The sequence below is a fragment of the Kryptolebias marmoratus genome, linkage group LG23, assembly GCF_001649575.2.
Source record: "Kryptolebias marmoratus isolate JLee-2015 linkage group LG23, ASM164957v2, whole genome shotgun sequence".
NCBI lineage: Eukaryota > Metazoa > Chordata > Actinopteri > Cyprinodontiformes > Rivulidae > Kryptolebias > Kryptolebias marmoratus.
In genome coordinates, this window is record NC_051452.1 from 812,429 (window position 1) to 822,094 (window position 9,666).

Consider the following 9,666-nt stretch of genomic DNA (forward strand, 5'->3'; position numbering starts at 1 on the left):
GGGGCAGAGTTCAGGAACAGTTAACAGTTATTTAAATCACAGTTCTGATCATAAACAGCTGATCACATATTGGTTTAAAATCTGTAACGAGAGCAGGAAGACGCCGTCGACGTGTTTAATTGGTCCTTATTTTTTATCTGCGTGGGAAAATATATACATACAGTTTTAGTAATCTTAGCATACTGTTCTACCTTTAAAATAATCATTATTCTGCAATATATTATATTACCGAGGCAGCGGGAGTAATAGTAATTGTTTTGGTTTCGTGTGATGCATTCAAGGGCATCATAGCAGCCCAGGCCCAGGCAGGATTTAATCGGGTTATGGTTTTAAGCCTTTATTTTTTGGTATTTTCGTCATTTTCAGTAAGATATTCGGTGAGTCTTCCGAACTACGAGTCTTCCATCGCCGTGCTTGTGCGAGGCGTTTGTGAAGATCTGCTGGTTCGCCTTCGTGCAAACAGACCTGGCCAATCAGATTGAGTCGGTGCCCTTCAGATCCAGTTTGGACAGTATGTGTAAAAAAGTTTAAGTTATTTTATCACAGCTAAAACCAAACAGGCGGTTTGTTTATTCTCATGCTGCTGCGTCCTCGCATGTAAATACGTGGAGTAAAAACGGAGCGCGGTTCCTTTTAAAGATGTCTGTCGACAGAAGAGACCGTTTCGTCGGAGCCTCTGAAACAGAAAGCCATGAGCCACGAGCCAACATGCCGGATGCTGTCGAGACAAAGGACCACAAACAGGAAACGGGAAAAAAAAAAAAAGGGAACCAGGTCTTCTAACTTCTCTAATTTCGGCTCGCGCTTCAACCGGTGGGCTCGGTTTCTGTCTGTTAGTGAAATATCTGGACGGATTTTTGGAGAGAACCCACGCAGGAAGTGGACACCTGCAGCTGGTTAGCGTTTCTGGCCGGCTGACCTCGGGGGAAACTCAAAAAAAAAAAAAAACGGCTCCGGCTCGTTAAATTCTTACAGCTGCCGCGCTGAAAATCGACGCGGCGGTGGTCGAGAGTCGTCCCCAACGCGTAATCGAAAGCACTGACTGATCACACGAAGCCCCCGAAAACGATTGCAGATATATGAACCGCTTCGTGGATCTTGCGAGGATGACGCTCGGGGCCCGATTGTGCCGGCAGCAATTAGCTCACGACGCAACAGAGAGAGAGAAAAAGGAGAGAGAGAGAGAGAGGCAGCCCTGCGGCGCTTTCGGAGCCGTTGAGGAGTTCAACAAGTCGGAACCGGCGTCCCTCGGGGCGATCCGCGCTAAAGCTGAATGATGCAAAATCAAAAAAATGAATAAAACGAACAGAATTGAGCCAAAAGGGACAAAAAAAAGAGAGAAAGATGTCCTTCCTCATCTGCATTCGGCTGATGTAGCTGTGAACGGGGAGAGGAGGGGGGGTCCTGCAGCTTTTTTAAAACGCCATCTTACTTCTGTTCCTGCAAAGTGAATCCAACCAGGTCGGGACGGGCGTCTTTGTTTTGTTTTCCTTTCTCGGTTTAAACAGAGACGCATATCCGACGCCCTGTGGCGAGAAAACAATCGGCGCCTTTTTTTTAAAAAAAAAAAAAGGGGGGGGGGTTCCTTTCACCTTCGTAAATAGGTCAGAGACGGCTGCGAGCGGCACGGCTGATAAGGTGGACGCACGTCCCATCGCCGCTCCGGCTTCTAATAAACGGCGTCCCGGCGTTTAACCTCATCGGTTAACCTGCCGCGCTTTGATACCGGGCGACTCTCGCCGACAACGACGGCCGACGATCGAGGCGGGCGAACATTCGGATCATTCAAAGCCGGGGGAGAGAGCCGGCGTGTTCTCGAGCTGCTGCTGCAGAAAACAAAACAAAAAAAAACAAGGGATTTGTCCCATTGAGGACAGAATAAGCGAAACCTAAAACTCGGCCCGACAAAAGAACGGAACTTGTGAAAGACGACCTCCCGACTGTGGCCGAGATGATGTTTCGTCCCAACGGGCAACGGCAGCGGCCGCAAAACACGGAAGGACAATTACGGTGGGCGCACCGCGGCGTCTAAACTGTTCGCGGGAAGCTCAACTTCACGTGACCATGAAGTTTTACACAGTCCCAGTTCAGGTTGTAGGATTTCCGGAGATTTTACTGCTACAGCTGACTTCTGAGCGGCCTAAACTTTCCAAAATTTCACAGTACACGTCCAAATTCGACATCAAAACGTAGGCGACTTTGTCTTCCTTCACCCCGTGTGTCTCTCTCTGAGATAAAAACTAGATTTTTCTCTCAAAATCTCCTCATAAGACACTGAAAAGGCACCCAAGCTTCCATAGACTTCGATTATATTTTAGGGTGCATTCCAGTAGTCCAAAGTCGTAAATTTCAACCCCATCGGGAAAGTGGGAGCAACTCCGATTTAAAGGATGTCAAGATATTCGTGCTTTAAAGTTGTTTTTCCACATTTAAAATCACTCGTCCAAATCGTATTTTTTTTTAACGTTAAAACACGTCCCCCGCAAAGTTTTCATATTCGGGGAACTGCGAGGAAAAACGAAAGGCTTCGCCGACTTCCCGGTTCACGAGTACCGATGGAAACGGGAACGCACAATAAGCTTGAAACATTCACCACAAAACAGGAAGTGACGGGTCTCTTTATCTCCGACGTAAATCGCTGTAGAAAAGCGAGGGGTTACAGTTCAAACTGTCTGGTTGAGGTTTAATTTTCAGTCCGTTTTTCCGCCCGCCACTCTTAGGCGTGCCGTCTGCTCGCAGCAGATTTAATATTTCTTTCTTATGTCTGGATTTTGGGGCGTTTCCTTCAAATGTTGATCTAATTATGATTATGATTATTATATTAGGTCGATAAGCTGCAGATTAATCCGCTCACCTCACTATTGGTGGACAAAACTCAGTTTTAACCTCTTAAAAATGAAAAAAAAAATACATGCAGCTGTTTGTATTCCCATAAGGGAACTCTAACAGCAAAAGTAACTGGTTTAAATTACCTGAAACGACACAAATATTTACTTGACAAACAGAACAGCATCTTGTAACCATCACCGCGATGTGAAAACACAAAAAAGGTACGAAGTTACGCCGCATCGGACAATAATTACGCTAGCTTCGTGTTTTACGATTGGGTCGCAATCGTTGCCTCTGGCTAACGTGGCCGAGGCAGAACTAATGGCTGTTAAAAAATCGTATCTGCTGGTTTGCGTACAGCAGAAGCGGGAAGAAAAATCTAGCCCCTTCGAGCGAAGACACCAAAGACTCCTGTTGGGTTATCCCTCCAACCGGAGGGGCTTCTCGATATAGAAGACCCAAACCGAACGCCAATAACACATTTAACAATCGCTAAAGCTACGTGCTAATGCTGTCGTGCGTGCTGTGATGACAGTGGCTCGGTTCGGTTATCCGGGGGGGATTCGGAGTAGAGCCGCTGCTCCTCCACGTCGACGGGAGCCAATTGAGGTGGCTCGTGCACCTGGTAAGACACTCTCGGCTGGCCTCGGAAGAGGAGGGAGACGTCCGGGCTTCCCTGCTCAAACCGCCGCCTTTCGAGACCCAATTCGACAACAAGCAGCAGCTAACGTCTGCTCAAACGCTAACTGCTAGCTCCCGTTTAATAAACGACAACTAGCATTTTCCGGAGGGTGAACGAAGGCACTCTAATTACTCAAAAAAACCAAAACAGAGCTCAATGTTTGACTCTAGAGTTAATTCGTGACCAGTTAAGCCGTCCCCGACTGTCTTTATATCTATAAAAGCGTCTTCCCATTTTCTAGTCCTCCAATTAATCCCTGAAGATTAATCGAAATTTACAGGAAGAAGCATCGAGTCTGCTTTTTGGTTGATTTTTTTCCCCAGTGTGCTTACCAGGGATCAGAGATTACAGGTTTAAGGAATATTACCGCATCGTTGTCAAAATACTAATCTTCGGCTTTAATCTCTCTCCATCTGACCTTCACCCCCCCCCCCCCACCCGTCCATCTACCGGACTGCGAGGACCGGTCCAGATGGCCCGAGCGCTTTCTCCAATATCTGAGATCTGAGACGGAAATAACTCCCTTTTTTTAAAAAAAAAAAAGCACTTCAGGAAATATTCAAAGCAAGTCCGAGGAGTTCCTCTTTCATTTGCTTAAAAAAAAGAAAAATAAGACAAAGAGTGCCAATGAACAGGAAAGGGGGGGGGGGGAAGCAAACCTAAGAGCTTAAACGTGGAAACGGGTCTCAGTTATAGTCGCCGCCATCAATTATTGATCGGCGCTGAAAGGGTATCCATTTTTCCCCCCTCCCAAAATAAAAGCTCCCGAAGTTTAACGCCGACGCGGACGCAGAGCTCCGAGGCCGTACTTAATGTTCTTTTTTTAGTCGCGTCTAAAAAACCGTCCCGAATCCGTTTCGAGGGACCGAAAGACGTCGGCGGACACGCGCGTCGCTCGGGTTTTCGGCGCCGTTTTCATCGGATTAAAAAAGGTTGGGACTTCAACTTGGTCATACCGAAAAAAAAAAACCCCACTAGATCGATTCGTCTGCGAGCTTTTCTTGGTGGATCGACATCTCGCCGTCTGACCCTGCCAACGCCGCAAACCATTTCTCTAGGAGCACCGAGCGATCGGCCCGGTTAGGCGATTCGGATTATGTGACCCCGGCTCCTATGGAGACCGATGTAAACTCTGCATTTTAATGGACTCCTCCGCATCGGCCCCAGCTTCTTAATTATTCATCAGGCCCCTCGGAGGAGCGTATGGAGCGCCGCGCCACCTTCCCTGCTGCGGATCCAGCCTGTAACCGGAGAAGCGCCGGTTACAGCGCTCTTTTAAAAAAATGTCAGTTTTGAGTTTCAGTCAAAATGTCAAATCCTGTTTGAGGGTTACCCCCTTAACCCTGGACTTTAAATGCTCTTTTGGGCCTCAGCTCAAAGTCACGAAGAGGTAGTAGTAGTTAAAACGTTCCGCTACGAGATGGGATACCCCTTTAAGAAGCCGATTTACTCCTTAACTGCAGCCATTTTCTTTTACATAAACACAAAAGTTGTGATTTGGTACCAAACCTCATCAAACAAGCATATTTTGAAGACAAATCCAACATAATTTGAATTTTGACCAATTTTTTTGTAAAAAAAACGATCATCAGATTGGGTCTAAATTAAAGTCCTGTGTTTAACTTCCTGTTTGCACGCCGGGCTGAAGCTGAGGAGTCGCTCCGATTGGCTGTAAATTCACAGACCGTTACTTCGCGGACGACATGTGAGCAAACTCGTTAACTCGACTGAGTTAACGAATTAGGAACATGTGGACCAGGGGTGTCCGATCCTGGTCCTCTTTGGGCCACCATCCTGCAGGTTTTCCTTGTTTCCTCTGCTCCAACACACCTGCTTCACGGTTAAATCACCTCTTTGTGTTCTGCAGAAGCCTCTTAATCACCCATTGATTCAAAACAGGTGTGTTGGAGCAGAGGAACAAGTAAAACCTGCAGGATGGACACCACTGATACAGAGGATGAATGGGTTGAGTGGTTGTTTCGGCACCATTACACCTCTAATAAACAGAATATATTGTGTAACTAGTTATATAAGGCTCACAGCATTCTTGAGCATACGTTAATTGCTTATAATTGTGAAGGAAGACGGACAAAAATACCAAAAAACGCATCAGATTACGTCAAACTAGACAATTCATATCCACTGCGTTTGAACTTTGACCCTGAATGATCTCCATTCGAAGGCCCCAAAACAGATTGAGACTTCTTTTTCCTTTCAATGTGCAGAAACAACAGCAATAGGATGACACGATTAAGCGGGACTAAACTGGAGTCCCAGCAGAATCCTGGAGGGACTGAACGGCACACGGTGGGTAAAAGAGCAGAGAATGGGAGGAGCTTAATGTAGCATCTATGGTTTAAAAAAATAACTCTTTACAACTTCAATCTACAAGCGGGCAGCATGGAACTGAGACCAGAACAGCTAAAAACTGAAGTTGAAACACATTCAGAGAGGCGGAAGAAAAAAAAATGCTTCGGTGTGGATAAAAACGCGTATAAAAGAGCGCGATTGCATCACAGCCGGAGCTTAATTTCAGAGTTCAGTCGTGCTGAAATCAGTGCGCCTTGGAAGCGGGAAGTAGAAGTTTAATAACGCGAATTCTCGCGTCTCGTTGAAGGACGAATCCCGCTCCGCTTCCGGCTGCGACCTAAAAACTAAACCGTTCCTGCAGGATCGTAGTGATAAGTGTAATAAACGTTAACAAGTCCTGCTCGGAAATGTTGTTTTTAAATATAAGCGGAGGTAAAAACTACTACGATTTCAACATAAAAACAAACAGATGGTGCTGAGTGACACCATTCAGAAAAAAAAAAAAAGGAAGCAAAGTTAAAGAGGGGACGCGACGAACGCTCGCCTAGATGTCTAATAAAAAAGGTGACAGATGCACTGATTTGGATTTCTTTTTATTTATAAAAAGGGGCATGCGCTTCTGGTCGAATTGAACTTTTGGACTGACATTTTCGCCAAAATGGCGCCAAGTTTCTGAGCTTTCCCTGTACTCGTATGAATAGGAAACAAACTAAAAAGGGAATCACAGAATTCCTTTATAGCATACCCAAGAAAAGTGCAGAGGTTGCCAGTTGACGACTTTGCTATCGCTACTCCAATAAAAAAAAAAAAAAAAAAAAAGATTTTGTTTACGTTAATCTGTGCGGTCACTAAAACAAGAGTAGTTGCGTTTTTGTCCTAGCAGAGTTGCCGTAGCTTCCTGTGAGTTGAAACATTCTGCAGTAAAGTTTAGTAAAGACGTCGAAGCAGCTGATTCGGGTTTAAATTTCCAGGAATAAACGCGACGCTAGTCCCGTTAGCTTCTCTATGCTGTTTTCAGTGTTAGGTTAGCGTCGATGCTAACTGTTAGTCAGCATCCTGGATTAAAAAGGTTTTGTTTTTGTTTGTTTTTTACGTTATTGTGCAGCTTTTATTTAGGCATAAAAGTGTGCTTATTTATGTTAAACAAACCAGAGACATTTAAGCGACAAGCTAAGTGATTTTTGAGGCACAGCAAACCAAAAATATAAATACGTTTATATTCAAAGTCCAGTTAAAATGGACCGATTTGAAGAATTAAGGCACAACACAAGGAAGTTAATGCTAAGAAATAATCTTTTCTAGTGAAGATCTAGGACGTATTAAAGCCGTCTTTGTTTGATTTCCTGACATCGAGTCTCTAGGTGTAAAAGCAACAAGGCTTTTCCTTTTTTATTTTTGGTCGAGTGTGAAAATCGTCCGCTCGCAGCAGATTTAATATTTCTTTCTGATGTCTGGATTTTGGGGCGTTTCCTTCAAATGTTGATCTAATTATGATTATGATTATTATATTAGGTCGATAAGCTGCAGATTAATCCGCTCACCTCACTATTGGTGGACAAAACTCAGTTTTAACCTCTTAAAAATGAAAAAAAAAATACATGCAGCTGTTTGTATTCCCATAAGGGAACTCTAACAGCAAAAGTAACTGGTTTAAATTACCTGAAACGACACAAATATTTACTTGACAAACAGAACAGCATCTTGTAACCATCACCGCGATGTGAAAACACAAAAAAGGTACGAAGTTACGCCGCATCGGACAATAATTACGCTAGCTTCGTGTTTTACGATTGGGTCGCAATCGTTGCCTCTGGCTAACGTGGCCGAGGCAGAACTAATGGCTGTTAAAAAATCGTATCTGCTGGTTTGCGTACAGCAGAAGCGGGAAGAAAAATCTAGCCCCTTCGAGCGAAGACACCAAAGACTCCTGTTGGGTTATCCCTCCAACCGGAGGGGCTTCTCGATATAGAAGACCCAAACCGAACGCCAATAACACATTTAACAATCGCTAAAGCTACGTGCTAATGCTGTCGTGCGTGCTGTGATGACAGTGGCTCGGTTCGGTTATCCGGGGGGGATTCGGAGTAGAGCCGCTGCTCCTCCACGTCGACGGGAGCCAATTGAGGTGGCTCGTGCACCTGGTAAGACACTCTCGGCTGGCCTCGGAAGAGGCGGAAGCGGAGGGAGACGTCCGGGCTTCCCTGCTCAAACCGCCGCCTTTCGAGACCCGATTCGACAACAAGCAGCAGCTAACGTCTGCTCAAACGCTAACTGCTAGCTCCCGTTTAATAAACGACAACTAGCATTTTCCAGAGAGTGAACGAAGGCACTCTAATTACTCAAAAAAAACCAAGACAGAGCTCAATGTTTGACTCTAGAGTTAATTCGTGACCAGTTAAGCCGTCCCCGACTCTCTTTGGTTTTTCTTCCTTCCGCCTCGGCTGCCATTAACGACATTTAAACGGAGGCGCACGGCCACTCGATAGAGTCCTCTTTGTCGTCGCCGACGGGTCGGGGCTGTTACGCAACACGACGCAAAACGACATAAAAAAAAAAAAATTTAAAAAAACGGCCTGGCGGGCTTCTTTTTTATTTGCTTTTTTTTTTTGCTGAGCACGTTAAATCCCCTCAATCTCTGCACTTTGGGCCCCATTTATCGACTCTTCGCCTGAAAGCTGCCAAATCCTACTTATGGTCAACAGCGAGCACGAATTTAAAAAAAATAAACAAATAAATAAACAAGCTCTATGGGGGCAGGCGTCGACGCTGACAGGCAGGTTCAACAAGACTCCTTTCGGCTGACTCAGGTTTACTTTTTCTTTTGTTTTTGTTTTGTTGGCACGGCGTACTTTTTATTGACCGGGTTAACGACCCGAAAATTATATTATGATAATAAACAGAGGCTGGAAAGGGCTGGGCGAGCGGCAGGCAACCCTGCCTCGGATTATTTAGAAATAGGAGTTTCCAAAATCCGGAGTTATTTCAGCTGAATGGACAGAAATACGAAAACCAACCAGCTGATTGTTTAAGCGTGAGACAGAAGACTCAATATCCAGACAAATCGCAATTCAGATCCTCTTTTTCCATCCTTCCTTTGGTAATTAAATTAAACTAAAAAAGCCTCTGTTACCAACATATCCCATAAGTTACTGGACAAGGGTGAAACGAAGTCATCACCCTAACCCGAACTACTGAAGGACAACCCAAGATGGCCGCCACGTGTTTTTACGGCTTTGACCAAAACAGCCATAACTCCAACATAGGACGATCACGGCCTACGACGAATCAATAACGCTCGGCCGCCTTTTATCAGGCGTGACGATAAATAAAAAAGGGAGGTAGATCATCTCGGCGGCGCCGGGCGCTTTGCTTTAGGATTCCCGCCCGTAAAAAAAAACAAATTTTCAAAAGCCCTAAAGTTCAAACGCCACATTAAAACAGATACTGCAGGATTCTGAGACAGCCAGATTAGTCAGATGAAGAGGAAAAAAAAAATAAATAAAAAATAATCTGTTTTTAAACCCGGCAGGTAACAGCTGGGTTTCTCGTACAAGGAAACAACAACAAAAAAAAAAGAACGCAACAAACGTGAGGTATGCTGGAAGGAGCAAAAATCCCTCGGAGGCGATGATGACGGTGGTTTAGGAAATAAAGACGGGTTTGGCTTTTACGATCTGACTGGAACAATTAACGGAAGGCAGGTGCGCCCGCGTGGGAGCGCGTGCCGAGAGAACAGGAGCTCTTTTAAAATCGCAAGAAGCCCCCCCCCCTCGTCTACTGACTCTGCTGGCTCCGAACCAGTGTAGACACACACACACACACACCTCACAACCTCCGCCGGTTCC

The 9,666-nt window shown here is 45.3% G+C and overlaps 1 protein-coding gene across 1 annotated transcript in view; it reads right to left on the bottom strand.

The window, feature by feature from the left end:
• Nucleotides 1-9,666, bottom strand: part of mgat5 (alpha-1,6-mannosylglycoprotein 6-beta-N-acetylglucosaminyltransferase) — a gene marked incomplete in the record, with an annotated part of 64,815 nt that overhangs the window by 51,407 nt on the left and 3,742 nt on the right.